Source organism: Coffea eugenioides, chromosome 7 (genome assembly GCF_003713205.1).
Source record: "Coffea eugenioides isolate CCC68of chromosome 7, Ceug_1.0, whole genome shotgun sequence".
Lineage (NCBI taxonomy): Eukaryota > Viridiplantae > Streptophyta > Magnoliopsida > Gentianales > Rubiaceae > Coffea > Coffea eugenioides.
The window spans coordinates 34,201,272-34,217,737 of NC_040041.1; positions in this window are offsets into that span (position 1 = coordinate 34,201,272).

The window sequence follows — 16,466 nt, forward strand, 5'->3', positions numbered from 1 at the left end:
GACTATAACATTCAATTGAATTCAAGACCAAGTTTCTGTGCCTTCCCAATCACCTGCACAAGCAGGCCTTTAGCTCTGCGCTGCCAAAATCCTAAAATCGCTTATAGAGAGCATTCTCTCTCTCTCTCTCCAATGACCAACTTAAGATTTGAATACTCTCTTCGATGAATGCTCTATCCTTGTAAGTTCTATATGTTGAACATGGATGATCTAGATTATTCCTCCTCTCAAAATTGTTGTATTCTTGGTATAATACAAAAATTTAATTCTAATTCAATTGAAATGTATTCTTTTGAATTTATATACAATAGAAGAAACAAAGAGGCATCCACCATCTCTCTCACATAGATATGCAAGGCACAAATCACACTGTAGTATTCTAGCCAAAAAAAATTAAGCCAATTTTCACTGTTACTGGATTCCGCACTTCAGTTTTAGCATTAGTTCACAGCTTCTTTAGCAATCCTCCACTTCCCTTTTCTTACTGGGAACGATAGCCAAAGAACCAATCTCAGCTTATCCTTTGAATAATTAACACCATTTGACCTTGCCACTTTCTCTGGACGTTCGATTGTCCAATTCGGGCCAAAGGTGGAATAGCTATTACGCTCTAGAATAATTTCCTTGGTTTTAGGAGGCTTGAGATCCTTGGTCTCATATTTGTCTTCAGCTAGCATTTTATTTAGAAGAGATGACCGCTGGCGAGTTTTATTCTCAGAAGTTGTCATGGTGGCAACAACAGGATAGTTTATCAAAAAGGGCCTTAACAAAAAGAGCAGCCTTTATGGGTGAAACCAATGCCTTTAACTACTTCCCATTCCTACAATCTCCCAGTTTAAGATAGTTTCTTGGCACTCCGCCAGCTTTTCTGAAGCTGCTACAATCTCCCAGTCCTACAAATACAAAGCAACAGAGGAAATTCATGAATCACGATATTTTCCAGTTTATTAGTAGGAGAGAAATGACTGTAAGGGATTATGCCACCATCCATGAATTACGGAAAGATCTCAAAACAGTTCAATAATCTTAGAACTCTTTGTGCCAGCGAGATATTCCTTTATATTTCACAATTTTAAAATTCTTTTATTGTTATCCAATTCAACTGAAGGGGAATTCAAAAACTGTACCCATAGCATTTTAATTTCATTATTCAACTCGGTTAACTCATAGTCAACTAATATGAGAATTCAATCACTCTTTTTTTTCAAGCTGCTATAATCACAATTGGATCAATGTTGCTATATATATAATGAAAATGCCTTCAAATTTAGCTTAGTATTTCCCTTTTGTCCGTGAAGCATAATATATACTTGTGGTCACACTATATATTTCTACACTTCATGAAAGATAGTAAACTTGATTTTCATGTTAAACAAGAAATGGAATGAGATAAAAGAAGAATTTCCCAAGTTCCAGCAAAAGTAGTTCTATATCTCGACAGTACTTTTTCTCTCTTATGAAGTATGATATATTCAAATCATCACATCCTATGCTTATGCACTTCATGAAAAATGCTGAACTTTATTCTCGTGCTAAACGAGCAATAGACTAAGATAGGAGAAAAATTCACCAATTTTTAACTAAAAAAGTATTAACCTTAAATCCTAGCAATACCTCTCTATAAATCTAAATAAATATTCGTACTATTTTTGTGAAACGATTTTGCTGTCTACTTATTCATGTATATTTATGCTTAGCTGTGTACATAAATTATTTACCAACAAACATTTTTGTTCCATGAATCCATATGTTTAAGGGGGCATATTTTATGTTTATCCCAAACCATTTGCAAGTCATGCTTGTCCATGGCGGCCACCTCTTTTGCTGTTATCATATTCAACAAAAAAGGCATTGAAAAATTGTATCCATGGCATTTTAATTTCACTCTTCATCTAACTTAATCCATATTAGGTTACTAAATGCTTCGATAGCCTTTGAGAATAAATTATAGTTCTATATCTTGCTCTATTTTAAAGAGATTCTTTCTACGAAAAGTATTTCCATTGTATATCTTGTTCTGTTCGGCTCCAATCTTCCTAAAAGTACTGTATATTACTACTTCTTTTATGCTCCTGTGTAACCCATATACCCAAAAAAAATTAGTATTAGTAAAAAAAAAAAAACCATTAGTCTCAGCCAATATATCCTCCTCCATTACTTTTCCTTCCTCATTATATGCTTGCCTGGGCATCTTCTCTTTGTATACCACCGCGCACCGCGCGGTATATGCCTCCTAGTTGACTATTAGTGGTGACAGACCTGTGGGACCCATGTTTCAAACAATGTCTCAGCCGCTTTTTTGGAATGTTCTTTGCACGACCATTGTTTCCATTTGCTGTGAAACTCACGCATATCAAGTGCAATCCTTGTAATTTTTTGGGGCCCATCAAAATCTTAAAAGAATCTGGTATATTTAAGGGCATGAGATGGAATGGGGGAAAGTTTTTATTGCCAATTGTGGTAAGTGACATTAATTTTCGGACAGACCAAAAAGGAAAGTATGACACTTTCAATGGGACGGAGGGAGTAGTTAAATTAGTAACATCCAATTTTTCATTTTCTTCCTGAAATGGACTAAGCTTGGGCTTTATGATTGTGGGCCACTCAAAACAAAACAATATTATCCAAAACGAACCTGCTAATAGCCCAAGATGATCCTTTTAAATTCCTTCTTTCCCTATTTAATATTATACTCAAAGAACATATATAGGTTTATATGTATATATGTATATGTATATACATATATGTATAAGTATATATATACACCTCATTGTGCAGTGAATGGCCGAGATTGAGGCAAACTATTCTGGTTCGATTTCGAACCGTGTCCGTTCACAACACAATACAGTTCCTCCTTGTAACGAAGGTAGAACTAAAGCCCCTCATTTTCGCCTATACATAGAGAAACTAGCACACAATGAAAAATAACCATATCCACTTGACACGGTGATCAAGGCATCATAGCACTAAGTTGGGCCAATTTCCTAACGTGACTGGCGAAGGAGCAAACCTAATCAAACTCATTTGACCGTGTGGTTTGATCCAAATTCGGCCTGGTTTTGGATGACTCGGTGGGTCTTTGTTTTTAGATTGAATTATATGCTTTTGCCAATTTTTAATTATTGGATCTCTTTTCAACTGTCCAAGAGACTTTAGCAACTAAACTAGCCTTTACTTGTTAACCAAAGGCCTCATTAAATATATAGGTTTACTTTTATATTGTACAATTAATCATTTCAACTTTCAAACTACTATTATGTTATCTTCATGTGACAATAGTTGAGCCAAAGAACAATTTTAGTTTTTGGCAAAAATAAAATAACAAAAGAAATAATACTGCCTCCTTTAAAGCTTGTTGTATTACTAAATAAAATTATTTTATTTTATCTTTGACTATATGATCTACATTTATAAAAGTATGATAAAATAAATTTGATTTTTCTATTAATGTTTATGGATTGTAAAATATTTTTCTTAATACAATAATTAATATCTAAAAGCTTTTAATTTAACTTTTACATATACTAAGGGTTCATTTAGTTCGAGGATTAGATGAGATTTTGATTAAAATACAATCCAAACTTGAGTTCAATTAGGCTCCACCTAAATAAGGTGTGACTTATTTATTATTGTTAAACAAAAATTGTTGAACATGTATATAGTCATGAATTAGTGTTATATACATTGTCAGTGTAAAGATTTTTTACACTAACAATTATAGATATATGATACATGGACAAAAAGTAAATTTGAAATTTTAATGGTGATAATGTGGGATTCGTCTAAACCTATTTGTGTTAAAAGAAAAAACTTTACACTGATAGTGTATAAAAATTAATCCCTATATAGTCAGATAGATACATATCATTTAAACTAGCACAATCTTGGCTTGAACCTCATACAAATAAATGGACCGAGATTAGCCTCACATATATGAGCTTTAAGTGGGTTGGGCTTGAATGAATATTTAAGGTTTTTTTGGGCCAGACTCAAGCTTATCAAAGTCTCGGTTTACAAGACCCAGTTGACAAGTTTAATCGTTGATAAGCCAAAATTAACCAAGAAAGTATGGTTATATTACTTAATTAACAAGGGCAAATTGGTCCATGCATACAATAGCTCAAAGCTCATATACATAAATGGGCCGAGATCAACCGTATATATATTAGATGAGCTTTGAGTAGCTTGAGCTCATGTTCGGGCCAAAATTTAAGGTTTTTTTTTTGTCTAGTTTCAATTTTATCAAAGTCTGACTTATGATGTTCTATTGACAAGTTTAATTATTGATGAGCCAAAATTAATTGAAAAAGTAGGGTTATATTACCTAAGACATGGTTTCTTTTCTTTAATTTAATTGGCATGTTGACTCCACTTTTTCTTTTCATTTTTGTGTTATATATGCTGTTTTGCTAAAGCACATTTACAAATAAACATAATTTGTTCGTCTCTTTATTACAAACATAAAAACCCTATGTGCATAAGTTTTGTAATAATAGGTATCATAAGTTTTGTAATAATAGGTATTTTTCTTTATCAATTTGAATTTTACTTCAAAAGATATTGTTGTTTTTGGAGCTTCATTTACATTTTGTGATCATTATAGTAAAAGGTAATTGAATCCCTTTTTTATTGTAATATTTGTATTGTAAACTTTAATTTCAATAGATAGTAAGTAACACCCAATTTCATGCTTATTAGACATTGATTGAAACCTATAAACTACTTCTAATGAATTGTGTGGTAACAAAAGATTAGCTAACCTTTTTACTTGTAATCCAATTTATAGCAAATACGAGTTCACATAGAATATTAAATAGTTTAAAAACATAAGTCAAATCAATAAAAACTTTTTCAAGATTCAATTTAGAGTTAACAAATGTATTATCATAAGCTAATACTAGATTACTTTTTCCTTAGAGATTCAATGAGGTGGAACGATTATGTACCTAATTAATTAGAAAATTTTCTTTTCAAGAGATCTTGGTCACATGTTTATTCTAGAGAATTCTTGATTAGTGTACGTGTAACTATGACAAAATATGAATGTGTGACACTAGATACAATCATTAATAGATGTACATACACACATTTTGTATGTATGCATGTAAGTATGTATTTATGTATGTGTGTATTCTTAAGTGGGAAAGTAAACTGACAAATAAGTCCTTAGATAGTGAATGCAGTAGTATGACAAACAAGTGATTTTGCATACTATCATTGACTGATAATTTTGGTAACATATTGCAGAAACACACCACTTGGTCCTAGACTCACCCCATGCAGAAACCAAGCAAAATTCACTCTGATACCATTTGTAACGCCCCGTGCCTATCGGGTTGACCAATACTTTTTTGAGCTAAAACCACAGGTTCAAAATGATTCGTCCAAAGTTATTAGTAATTGAATGTTACATATATTTCCTTTCCTCTTCCGAGTTCTGATGTGAGATATTACACTCTCCCCACCTTTTAGAACTTTGCGACCTTGCAAAATTCATTGCAATCCAACGGACCATTTAGTCGTGTGCAGATTCTAAAGATGGCTCGTATGGGTTCTAGAGATGACTCCTATCCAACGTGACGCTTAGTCTCATACAGCATTTAATACTTTACACTTTCTTGCATAGTCAAAACCACACCACTTGGCGCCGGGCTCACTTCGTGCAGAGATCATGTAAGGTTTGCTCTGATACCAATTGTAACACCCTGTGGCCATTGGGTTGGTCCAATACCTTTTTAAACTGAAACCATGCGTTCAAAATAGTTAATCCAAAGTTATTAGTAACCCGACGGATCGAACATTTTATATTTTTCCTTTCCTCTTTTGAGTTCTGATGTTAAAATTTAAAGAACATTTTTTAACGGCTGCACTCGTTAGTACACTTAAATTACACCTTATTTACCATGTGAATACACATCATAATCACAATTATTATACTTTCTAAATGTTGATACTTTCTCAAATTAACTATACTTTTTCAAAAAAAAAAAAATTAACACTTGAGATCCGTCAAGCATCTCTTAGGTACTCGTGATGGACCTGCATTAGCCAAATCAATTTATCAATAGCTCTTATTCAGGACTAACCCAACAGAAAAAAATAGAAAAGGAATACTATATAAACCTGCCAAAAAGGAAACCTCCGAGACAAATGGAAGTTTGAAAATGAATGAACAACAACAAAGAGTTTTTTATTTTGAGGAACGGTGGAAGTAATTAGGTAATTTCCTTATTTCCATTATGTTTCTGAAAAAATGTTCATTTATACCCAAAAACTCGAAAATTTGTGCTTCCAATAATCAAAACATCCACCAAGGAAATCAAAACATGTTATTTGTCAATCTGTTTTGGCTTAGTTGATTACACGTTTACGGGTACCAAATATAGTGTTTATGAAGTTCATCTTTTTTGCAAGTTTGGTATTTCTTCTAATTGGTCAACATTATTAGTAAATCCTCATCATTTTGGAGTATAGTCAATGGACCTTTAATTTGCAAGGCATTATCTAGAATTCAGATACTGGAAAGATGATACATAAACAACAAAATCATGGACTCAAGTTTTATTATATATCAAGAATAAAAGAAACAGACAGTGAATCTGAAGTTGAAAAATCCTATTGCTTAAGTACTTGACTACTAGTGACAGAAACTATCAAGTATAAATAACGTTTGAAAAAACGAAGACTAGTAATCAACCTACATAAAACTGCTTGGCAGATTTATAGAACTCTGCTAAATAATTGCATCAAAACATTATCTAAAGTCTCACGACCACCCCAGAAATTCATAGAACTCTATGCTGGAATTGGCTTCCCACTGATCACGGTCTCCATAAATATCATCCCCATAACGCCAGCTACGGGTATTAGTATTCTCATCCCGCCTGTTACCCTGAGAATTATCGTTCTCATGTCCAGAATGGTATTCAGATTCAGTACTGTAGTGCGACTCCTGCTCCACCTCAGGCTTCCAAGTTAAATACATCCCAGGCTCAGGCTGAGGCTCGGGCTCGGGCTCGGGGCTCTGCGAGGAACACATCTCGGGCTCTTGAGAACAGTGATGATATTCATGATCATGGGTTTGGGAGTAGTCGTGTGAGCTACAGCCGGAGTAATAGGTCTCTCGATTCACGTACGCATCGCGATCATAATAATTCACGGCATTTTGCACTCCCCTTGCAGCCTGCTTTTGCCTCTTTTTCTCTTGCTCTTGTTCGTGGTAGTCGCAAGGGCAATAATAGGTGCCCAACTCAGGATCAAACTTAGTTTTGTAATGTTTCCTCGCTGGATTCTTCACAAGCTTTCGTAAAAAAGACATTGGTGAAATCGGGTGATGGTGTTGTACCAAGATTTCTTCCTGTAAAGAGATCTATGCTTTGTTGTAGTTGTTGGACTGCATGCATATATCCCTGTTTATATAGACATTGGGGAAGAGATTCTAGTATTATATACAGAAGTTGCCATATTCGTTGGTTTCCATATTTGAACGTAGTTGAAGGAAAGATATCGAATGGGGAATCTGCTGTTTTTTAGGTAGGTACGTTTTATGGAAACTAAATAAATATAGTCTTGCTTCCAAAAGTAACTAATGTAGTAACTAGTGATTCCATTGAAAGTTGAAAGGCTGAGACTTTGGAAGTAGCGATGCCTTAAACTTCATAAGCCCACCAAAAATTGGAGAAAAACTGAAACTGTGGTCTTTTGTTTATTTATTTAGTATAAAATGGCTTATGACAACTAGAAATTTCTGGAGCTTCTTTAATTCCAAAAAACCTAGCGAGTGATCCCATATTTTCGCCTCTAAAAATATGAGCCAGACCCTTAAAGCCTCTTAAAGACAACTAAATATGTACTTGTGAATTGTAGAGCCGATACGCCTTGGTCTTGAGATCTCATGGATTAGAACTCTGTATTCAAATTTTTAAAATGTACAAACTAATGAAGTGATTTAATTGGTAGGGTGAACGTCATCTTATCACCAGTGACTTTTTTTTATGTTGTGATACTTGGCATTACTAACTTGTATTTTTAATGAATATATGAACCTCAACCTTCTATTATAATTCAAATTTCACCAATCTGTAATACATTTTTATTTAGCTAATTTTAATGCCAATCCTATAATTGATTTTACATGATGGGATAGGATTCTCTCCATTGATCTCTCAATTTACTTCTATTTAAATTATTAAAATTTTATAAATCATCCAACTGTGCCATTGACTTTCTTTTGATCTCCAGATCAATATGCTAAAAATGATTTTTTTTTAAAGAATATTTTGGCATTCAATTTTTTTGAAACATTTGAATGATGAAAAATGAGTCAAAATTGTACACAAAATTAGTAATGATTAATCAAACGGTAAAACTTAGTCAATTTCGTACAAAATTTTATGTATAACTAACAAAAGTGATGAATTATATTAAGAATGGTGTTGATTTTTAAAATAATTATTAAATTAAATTTATTAAGGTGGTAGTTTCTCTCCACTACAATGTTAGTAGAGGTGGCAAAATGGGTGATTTGGGCGGGTTTGGGTTGGGTAAAATGGGTAATGGGTATAAGTGAGTCAACCCATTTATATCCATTTAATTAGATGGGTATAAATGGGTAAATCAAAAAATGAGTTGGGTAACTCAATTATCCATTTATAATCCATTTATTCTAATTTTTTACAAACTCATATAAATTCATTTTGCAAACTAAATTATCAATTTATACCATTTTAGACCCATCATTAATTTTAAATATTTACTTATTATGCCAAATAAGTCTAATTATCAATTATTTTTTCATCCGCGTGCTATGTCGCAAAATTACATATTATTTAATAATTGAACAATGAGAATCTAAAAATTTGGACTAAATAATATGAAAGTTAACATAAAAATTTAATCCAAAACTTTGAACCCCTAGTATTTTTTCGTGTATAAATTTAAAATTTCATTTTGAAAAGGTAAGAAAGGAGACTAAAATTTGTCATAAATTAGTGATGCTAAAAAATGATCAAATTAATAAATTACGAGGAAATAAAGCGATAAGACAAAATCAACAAATAAATATAATAAATAAAACAAAATTAGTTAACATAAAAAATAGTTAAAAATCCTGATAAGGATTAGCAATCACTTCATTTAGCATACAAACAAAGATAAATTTTCAATAAATAGAAATAACTGATAGAACAGTGAAAGGTTACATGGCCAAAACTTCTTGCCAACCTTCAGTACCAGAATAAACAATAGCTACTTGAATTCCCACAACTAGCTACTCTATCAAGATACTTAACAAGCACAAGCTTCGTACAACTGCATAGCATAGCATAAAACTCCTCCAGCTCATTGTTGGAATCCGCCAACATGAAGGTTAGTAAGTTTAGCAACTAAAGGTGCAAAGTCAATACTCAGTCTTTCTCTATCTTCTTCATCTTCAGAAGCTGAAATCAAAAGTAAAGTTCAATAAGTGACTAAAAAAGTAAAATACAAGATCATGCGCACAAAAAGGTTAAGTATAACATACCTGTTACTCCATTTGAAAGATGACGCCATAAGTTGCTTGTTCCGGTTGTTCCACCACATGCATAATCACGCTTGCACCATTTACATTGTGCTCTTTGTGAACCATCTGGTTCAACATACAATATATCAAATTCCTTCCAAATCAATGACGTGAGTTGTCTCGAACGCTTTGAAGAACCTTGGATCAACTCATCTGTATTGGTAGGCTCATGGCTTGTATAAGAACATAGTTCCTGAATGTTGCTCTGACAACTCATCTGTTGGATCATGAAGGGATAGCATTTCTGTTATCTATACTACCAACTTTGTACACCTCATCTGATGTTTTCCTATCTAAGACTCTCAGCCTTACATATAACTTGTCCTGCCCTGCCCTCTCAGACTTAATTGTGCTGACTGCACTTGCCAGTTTCAATGACTTGATAGCCAAGCCCAAGTTTCAACAACTTCCAATTTTCAGCACTTTAAAAAGTTCCTTGCCACTTTGGTTTTTTAGCTTTTTGACTCTTTCTAATGGGAGAACCTTACAACAGTGATGCTGCTGCATTCAGTGCATCAGTATCAGCATCCTGACAAGGTTGCTAGAACCAATTTAAGCCTGATCATGCAAACAAAATCAGCATCTTTCCATTTTCCAGATAACTAGGCACAAATATAACCATGTCATAACAACAAAGGCTGAGTAATACACAAGACACAAGCCATAAAATTCCATTCCACATTGTAGCTCAAACTCTAGCACTACAACAATATCGAGAACCTAAAACATATCCAAGCCAAATATACCCTTTACAAGGATGTGGGTAGATTATGACATATGCCACCGTTCACATAAACCAAATTACATAGAAAAAGAGGATTTCATGTGTATATGATCCACCTTTTTATGTGTTATGTGTGGCTTAATTGACATGAAGCAAATTTATACCAGAAACTTTCCCCTAAACAATGCATCAGATTGAACCTAAAATACTACTGTCAATGATATTATATACGAGATATTATGCTTTTCTATCATGTTAATTTTCTATGCTTTTCTATCCCGTTTCCAACAACATTTTTATTAAAAAAAAAAAAATTACATGCCCAATAACAAGATACTTGTTATAGGAAAAATTTAAAGAATATGCTACTTAACAGGATTCCTGTTATAGAAAAAGAACATGGCTGGATCCTTAGACCTCAGTTTAGCGTCGTGTAAATTTTGAAAAACTATGGCCAACCAATCTTGTCCTCGTCATTGCAGATTTTGTAGCCTTCAAGAAATTGTTACCAGTAGTGCTGAACAAATTTGTTACGAATAGACTAAAAAGAAATTACTAGGCACTGGAAGTTTTCCAAATTTGCAATTACTGGGAACAATAATAACAAACAGCTTCACAGATTGCAAGGAGACGAATGCATACAAGTAAAACTTTCCCAGTAGAGTTGTCATAGAACCAGCAAAATTAAGATCCCATTCAAATACTACTACAGCCAATAAGTATGCATCCCACCACAAATTTAAGCAGGAAAGCCTTACCTGTAGACTCCACAATGCTACAGATACCACCAACTGCATCCGGGGTGCAGGATCTGCAGCATATGCTCTGTCTCTCTCCTCCCATGTCCAAATACTATGCCAACGATTCCATCCAAACAAAATTGAAGATTGATTCTAATTTTCTTGTACCTCAAGCTCTCAAAGCTTTTCAACTTTTCTCACAATATTTAGATTCCTGTGAACATTAAGCAAAGAAATGCAATGGTATCAAATGAAGGGAAAAAAACTAGAGCTAAAAAATATAAGTGGCGTTTCCAGGATCTAATGGCATTAGAAAAGTTATCCATCAATCAGCTCAGGAATCGGACATGGAAGGGGCAAAAACCTTCTATTAAGCAGAGACGAGGAGAAGGGAGAGGGGAATCAAACACTGGAGAAAGAGGGGGGTGGGAAGCAGTGGGCATGCTGGTGGGGAGGAGAAGAAGATTGACGGTGAAAACTGAAAATAGAAAGAAGTTTGGGAATGTAAGTTAAATGGGTTAATTGGGTTTAATGGGTTACCCAATTATACCCATTTAATAAATGGGTATAATTGGGTAACCCATTTATACCCATATATAAAAATTTAATGTACCCATATTCAGTTATTAATGGGAGGGTATGGGTAAAATTAATTAAATGGTTTTATTTGACACCTCTAAATGTTAGTACGGGGTCAAACTCCTCTCCATTGCATGAGTTCAAATCCCCTTTCTTCCTCGCCCTTACTTAAATCCACCTCTTCCCTACTAATTAAGAAAAAAATAACAATTTCCTTTATGTTCCCTATCTAGATTGCTTAAGTGAAAAAAAAAAAGATTCAAGAATTGTTTCGGGTGTTATAAATTTAATATTTTATATGTGTATAAATCATAAGTTATATTTCATTTTCATTTTCATCTTTTCAATTAGCATGGAAAGGATATGTATACGTTTTCTTCCTAGTCATTCAAAAAAAATTGATAAAAGGCCAGTGTTATTGTCAAAACAAATGATATACAATGAGAGCAACTTTGGTTGAGTGACAAAAGTACCCTTAAAATAAAAACTATTTTAATCTAAAAAATTCACCATGACCACCGAACTTTTATATCCGAACTTCTGTTTTAAATGCTTTCTTTTTACTCTATCTTTTTGGCTCACTCCTTTGGTTTTAACTTTTAACTAGAGTATTTCCTTTTTAGTCCATCTTTCTTTAGACATCTTCTAAACTCTCCGTGTTTTACTGCTGTGACTTTTTTTTATTCTAGCCGATTCTCCACAATTCCCTAAATTTTATTTTCCGAATACAAAGAGAAGAAATCACACCTCATTAAACAACCAAAAAGAAAAGAATATAACGAAAACATCCAAATTTGTAGCAATCTTGCAATTGAAATAATCTTCTCAAACAACAAATAAAAATGGGTAAAAAACAAAAAAGCCTCCTGTGGTAAGCTTAATACACAGAAAAGCTCCCTATGGTTTTAAAATATACAACACGACACCTCATACTTTGAACTAAATTGTAAAAGTGACAGAATCCGTTAAATTTAACAGAAATGACTTATTGGAACCTAAAAAAAAATTGTATACCTAATTTTTATCAAATATACCTATTCTACTCTTTAACCCTTAATTCTTTCTATTTAGAGAATAAAACAAAGGATTTTTTTGAGCTGTTTTTTACTTAATTATATCAGGGCATTTTGGTTATTTCGTCTATTTCCGTTAAATTCAACGGATTCCGTTACCTTTACAATTTAGTTCAAAGTATGAGAGGTCGTGTTGTATATTTTGAAACCATGAGGGACTTTTCTGTATATTAGATTTATCATATAGGGCTTTTTTGTTTTTTTTACCCAATAAAAATAGGGTGCATAATTCATTCGTCTAGTACCATAATAGTTCAGCCCTGTCAATTTTTTGTAGGCCCAGTTTGATCTCTCCCTAGATTAGACTGAAGTAGGAGTAGAAGTAGAGTAAATAAATGATAAATAATAAAAAATTAAAAATAGGGTAAAATACACTAAAACCCCTTGTCGTTTTGTCTAAAGTCACAAAACCTTCTTATTATTTAGAAACACCCAAAAGACTCCCGATGATTTGGACTAATTTGGAAGTCAAACGGAAACCATCCAAATTAACGAAAATATGTAAAATTCCTCTACTAATCTTGTTTTCAAACTATACCAAAAATCGGTTAAGGACTCAATTAAAATTTTAAAAACTTTCTTGAATCAATTAAGAAGAAAGTAAAATTTTAATTTGTTTTTCTGATTTACATTTTTTTCTTCTTATTTCCTTTTCTTTTCGTCTTCGTTCATTCGATCCAGCCAACACCATGAAGGTCGCTACTTCCACCATCGTCATCCCGTCATCATTATCTTCATCGTTGTATAGTCACCATCTATATCAGCCATCTCCACCACCACCTCTCTAGGTCATCTTCATCATTTTTATCATCATTATCATGCATTTTTTGTGTTAAATTGATGCTATAAATTCGATCTATGACTCCTAAGGATGATTTTAGTATGAATTTTACTAAATTTAGTGGTGATTCGATGGAAATAGAGGACTATACCTATTTTGATTATACGCCTGTTGAACTACTTTCTAGCCATTTTTAGCCAAGTTGGATGCCATAATTCAAATCTACATGAAAAATAGAATTTGAATTGAAGATTTTGTGAAGTTTTGATCTAAAGTGATGGGATGGCGGCAGCAGGAGGCTGACAGCGACGGTAAGTGGCTGACGGCGGCAGCATCTCCATTGTTGTAGGAATTAGATTGGGAGGAGAAGTGAAAATTAAGACTAAAAAGAGAAAAGAAGAAAAAGGAAAAATGACGTTCTGGTTCGTGAGTAGGAGAAAGGAAAAAGAAAAAAAAGACAAAAGAAAAAAAAGGGAAAAGAAAAAGAGAGAAGGAAGAGAAAGAAAAGAGAAGGAAAGTTAAAAAGGGAGGGAAGGGGTGGGGGAGAAAATGCATGTTTCTGACTTCCTATTTCGATGGACAATCATATTCATGTATTAAGCGAGTGTGGTTAATTTGAATATTTTTCGTCTAAATCTCAATTTAATCCAAAGCATAGGAAGGTTCGATGGGTGTTTTCGAATATTAAGGAGATTTCTTGACCTTTATATAAACACGAGGGGATTTACTATTCATCACGAAAACAAGATCTTAAACAGGATCCCAATTTGAAAACTGAGGACTTGTACCACTGCTACCTGCATTCATCACCATTAATCCCAATTCATCCGCCTTGAGCTAGATTTCCTTTTTCTTTCATCAATCCATAATCATCCGTTCCATCTTTCACAAAAGAATCCCCTTTTTCTCGGCCACTATCCTATTACTCTCGGCCAAAAAATTAAAAATAAAACCGACGGGAAACAGAGGAGGAGCCGCTGCCACCGCTGGGTCGTCGGAGTTTGCCCATACCACCACGGTTATCAAGTCTTCATTTAAAACGCCCTGTGAGCTATTCTTTCCTTTCCAATGTTATGGAATTTCTGGGCCTTGTACGGACAGGTTAACCTTTTCGTAACAGTGGTATCGGAGCCAGGCAACGAACCCAACATCCCAGGTTCGAATCTCGCAGAGGCTCTGCCTCCTTGAAGGGGGAGTCCCAAAAATTACCAGGCCGTCGAGGACGTCGGCCTCCAAGGAGGGGCGTTTGTTATGGAATTTCTGGGCCTTGTACGGACAGGTTAACCTTTTCGTAACATCCAACTTTAATTTTAATTTGATATTTCTGAAACCATCTTTTGCTAGTTTCTTCTTGAATTTTTTTTTTTTTATCTGGAGTTATTTGCAATTTGCATGGCTGATTATACACTTTGGCTTGTGGTGGACTGAAATCGTATTTTGATTACAATTTTTGGGTCTTTCTCCCGGGGAAAGTGTAAGAGATCTTTAGAATTTTCGTATGCCCATCAACTGTTTGAAGAAATGCCTACACGAGTACTTGAAGTAAAGGGACAAATCTCTTGTATCTGTGCGCGTGGGGAGCAGCGTTGGACTGATCGGAGCCCGTGAGTTCGCCAGAAAGCCATCAAAGACCCAGAGATTTTTTGTTTGGATTTTCTTTTACATTTTCCTTTTGTTCTATTTTTGGTTGTTCAATGGAATTTGGTGTGCGTATTGTGTGTTCGTGCGTGGGAGAGAGAGGGCGAAGCTCCGGCGAGTCCAATGCTCGCCGGAGATGATGATTTCTAGGTTACGCAGCAGCAGGGACAAATTGTCTCAATGGAGAAGATGACACGCTTGTGATTTCACCCCAAATTTTACAATCTTTCGGATTTACCACCGAACTTGTTTTAGGTAGTTTTAATTAGGTCCTAAGACTAGGGGTTAGTCAACTTTTGTTTCATTAGTCTCTCTATTTGTCAATTCACATTTGTAATTAGTTTATTTTCTCTATTTAGAAGTGATGTAACCTATATGGGACATAGGAGCAATCAAGGTTTTCAAAACGGGGATCCTACCTAGGATCGTTTTTTGGTTTGCAAGATCGGATCGTAGGATCGAATCGTAGAATCAGTAGATTCTACAAAAAAATGTAATAAATTGTCATATTTATAATTTTTAAGTTTGCAATTCATAAATATAGTAACAAATAATGTAATTCATGTGCAATCAATATAATTATATTGTTAATTGAGGTTAATTCATTTCTATAGGCTCTAAACCATATTAATTTATTATAATAAAGACACAAAACACTAGCTCTATGTGATAACCTATAACAAAGATCATTTATTTACTTTAGTGAATTATATGAGTCAAATTTAAAGATTCATCAAATTTTCTAGGTTTGGAATTGGGCTTAATTATTTACATGGATTTAAAGCACTCTGAATATAGTTTACAACGCAACAAACGACACTTAATTTCGAGTTTTCTACACAAAGATATATTCAAAATACTAAAATTGTTATTTAATTTATTGAAAATAGTAGGATCGTATTAGGATCGTAAGTTGGATCGTTAGTCTCAATCCGGATCGTAGGATCGTACGATCCTACGATCCGAATCGCGATCCTAACAACTATGGGAGCAATTGAATCTTGAAGTTTTCTTTTTCTTTTTTCTTTTCTATTTTTCCTTAATTACTTTTTATTTCGTCGCATGTGATTGGGTGTAGGGATGGCAACGGGGTGGGGGACCCCTCCCCCATCCCCTGCCCCGCTGCCTACAAACTCCCCCGCCCCATCCCCCGTCCCCCGCCCCGTCCCCGTCCCGCCCCGCCCCTCTTCCCCCGTGGGTGTCCCCGTGGGGCTAATAAAAATTTGTTATATAATTTTATTATGATTAAATTTTAGCAAATAATCAAGTATTAAAATATCAACACATCATCAAATTATTATTCATTGTAATTTTACAATTGAAACTTATAAAAACAATCAAACAAAATTTATTTGAATACAATCCAACATGA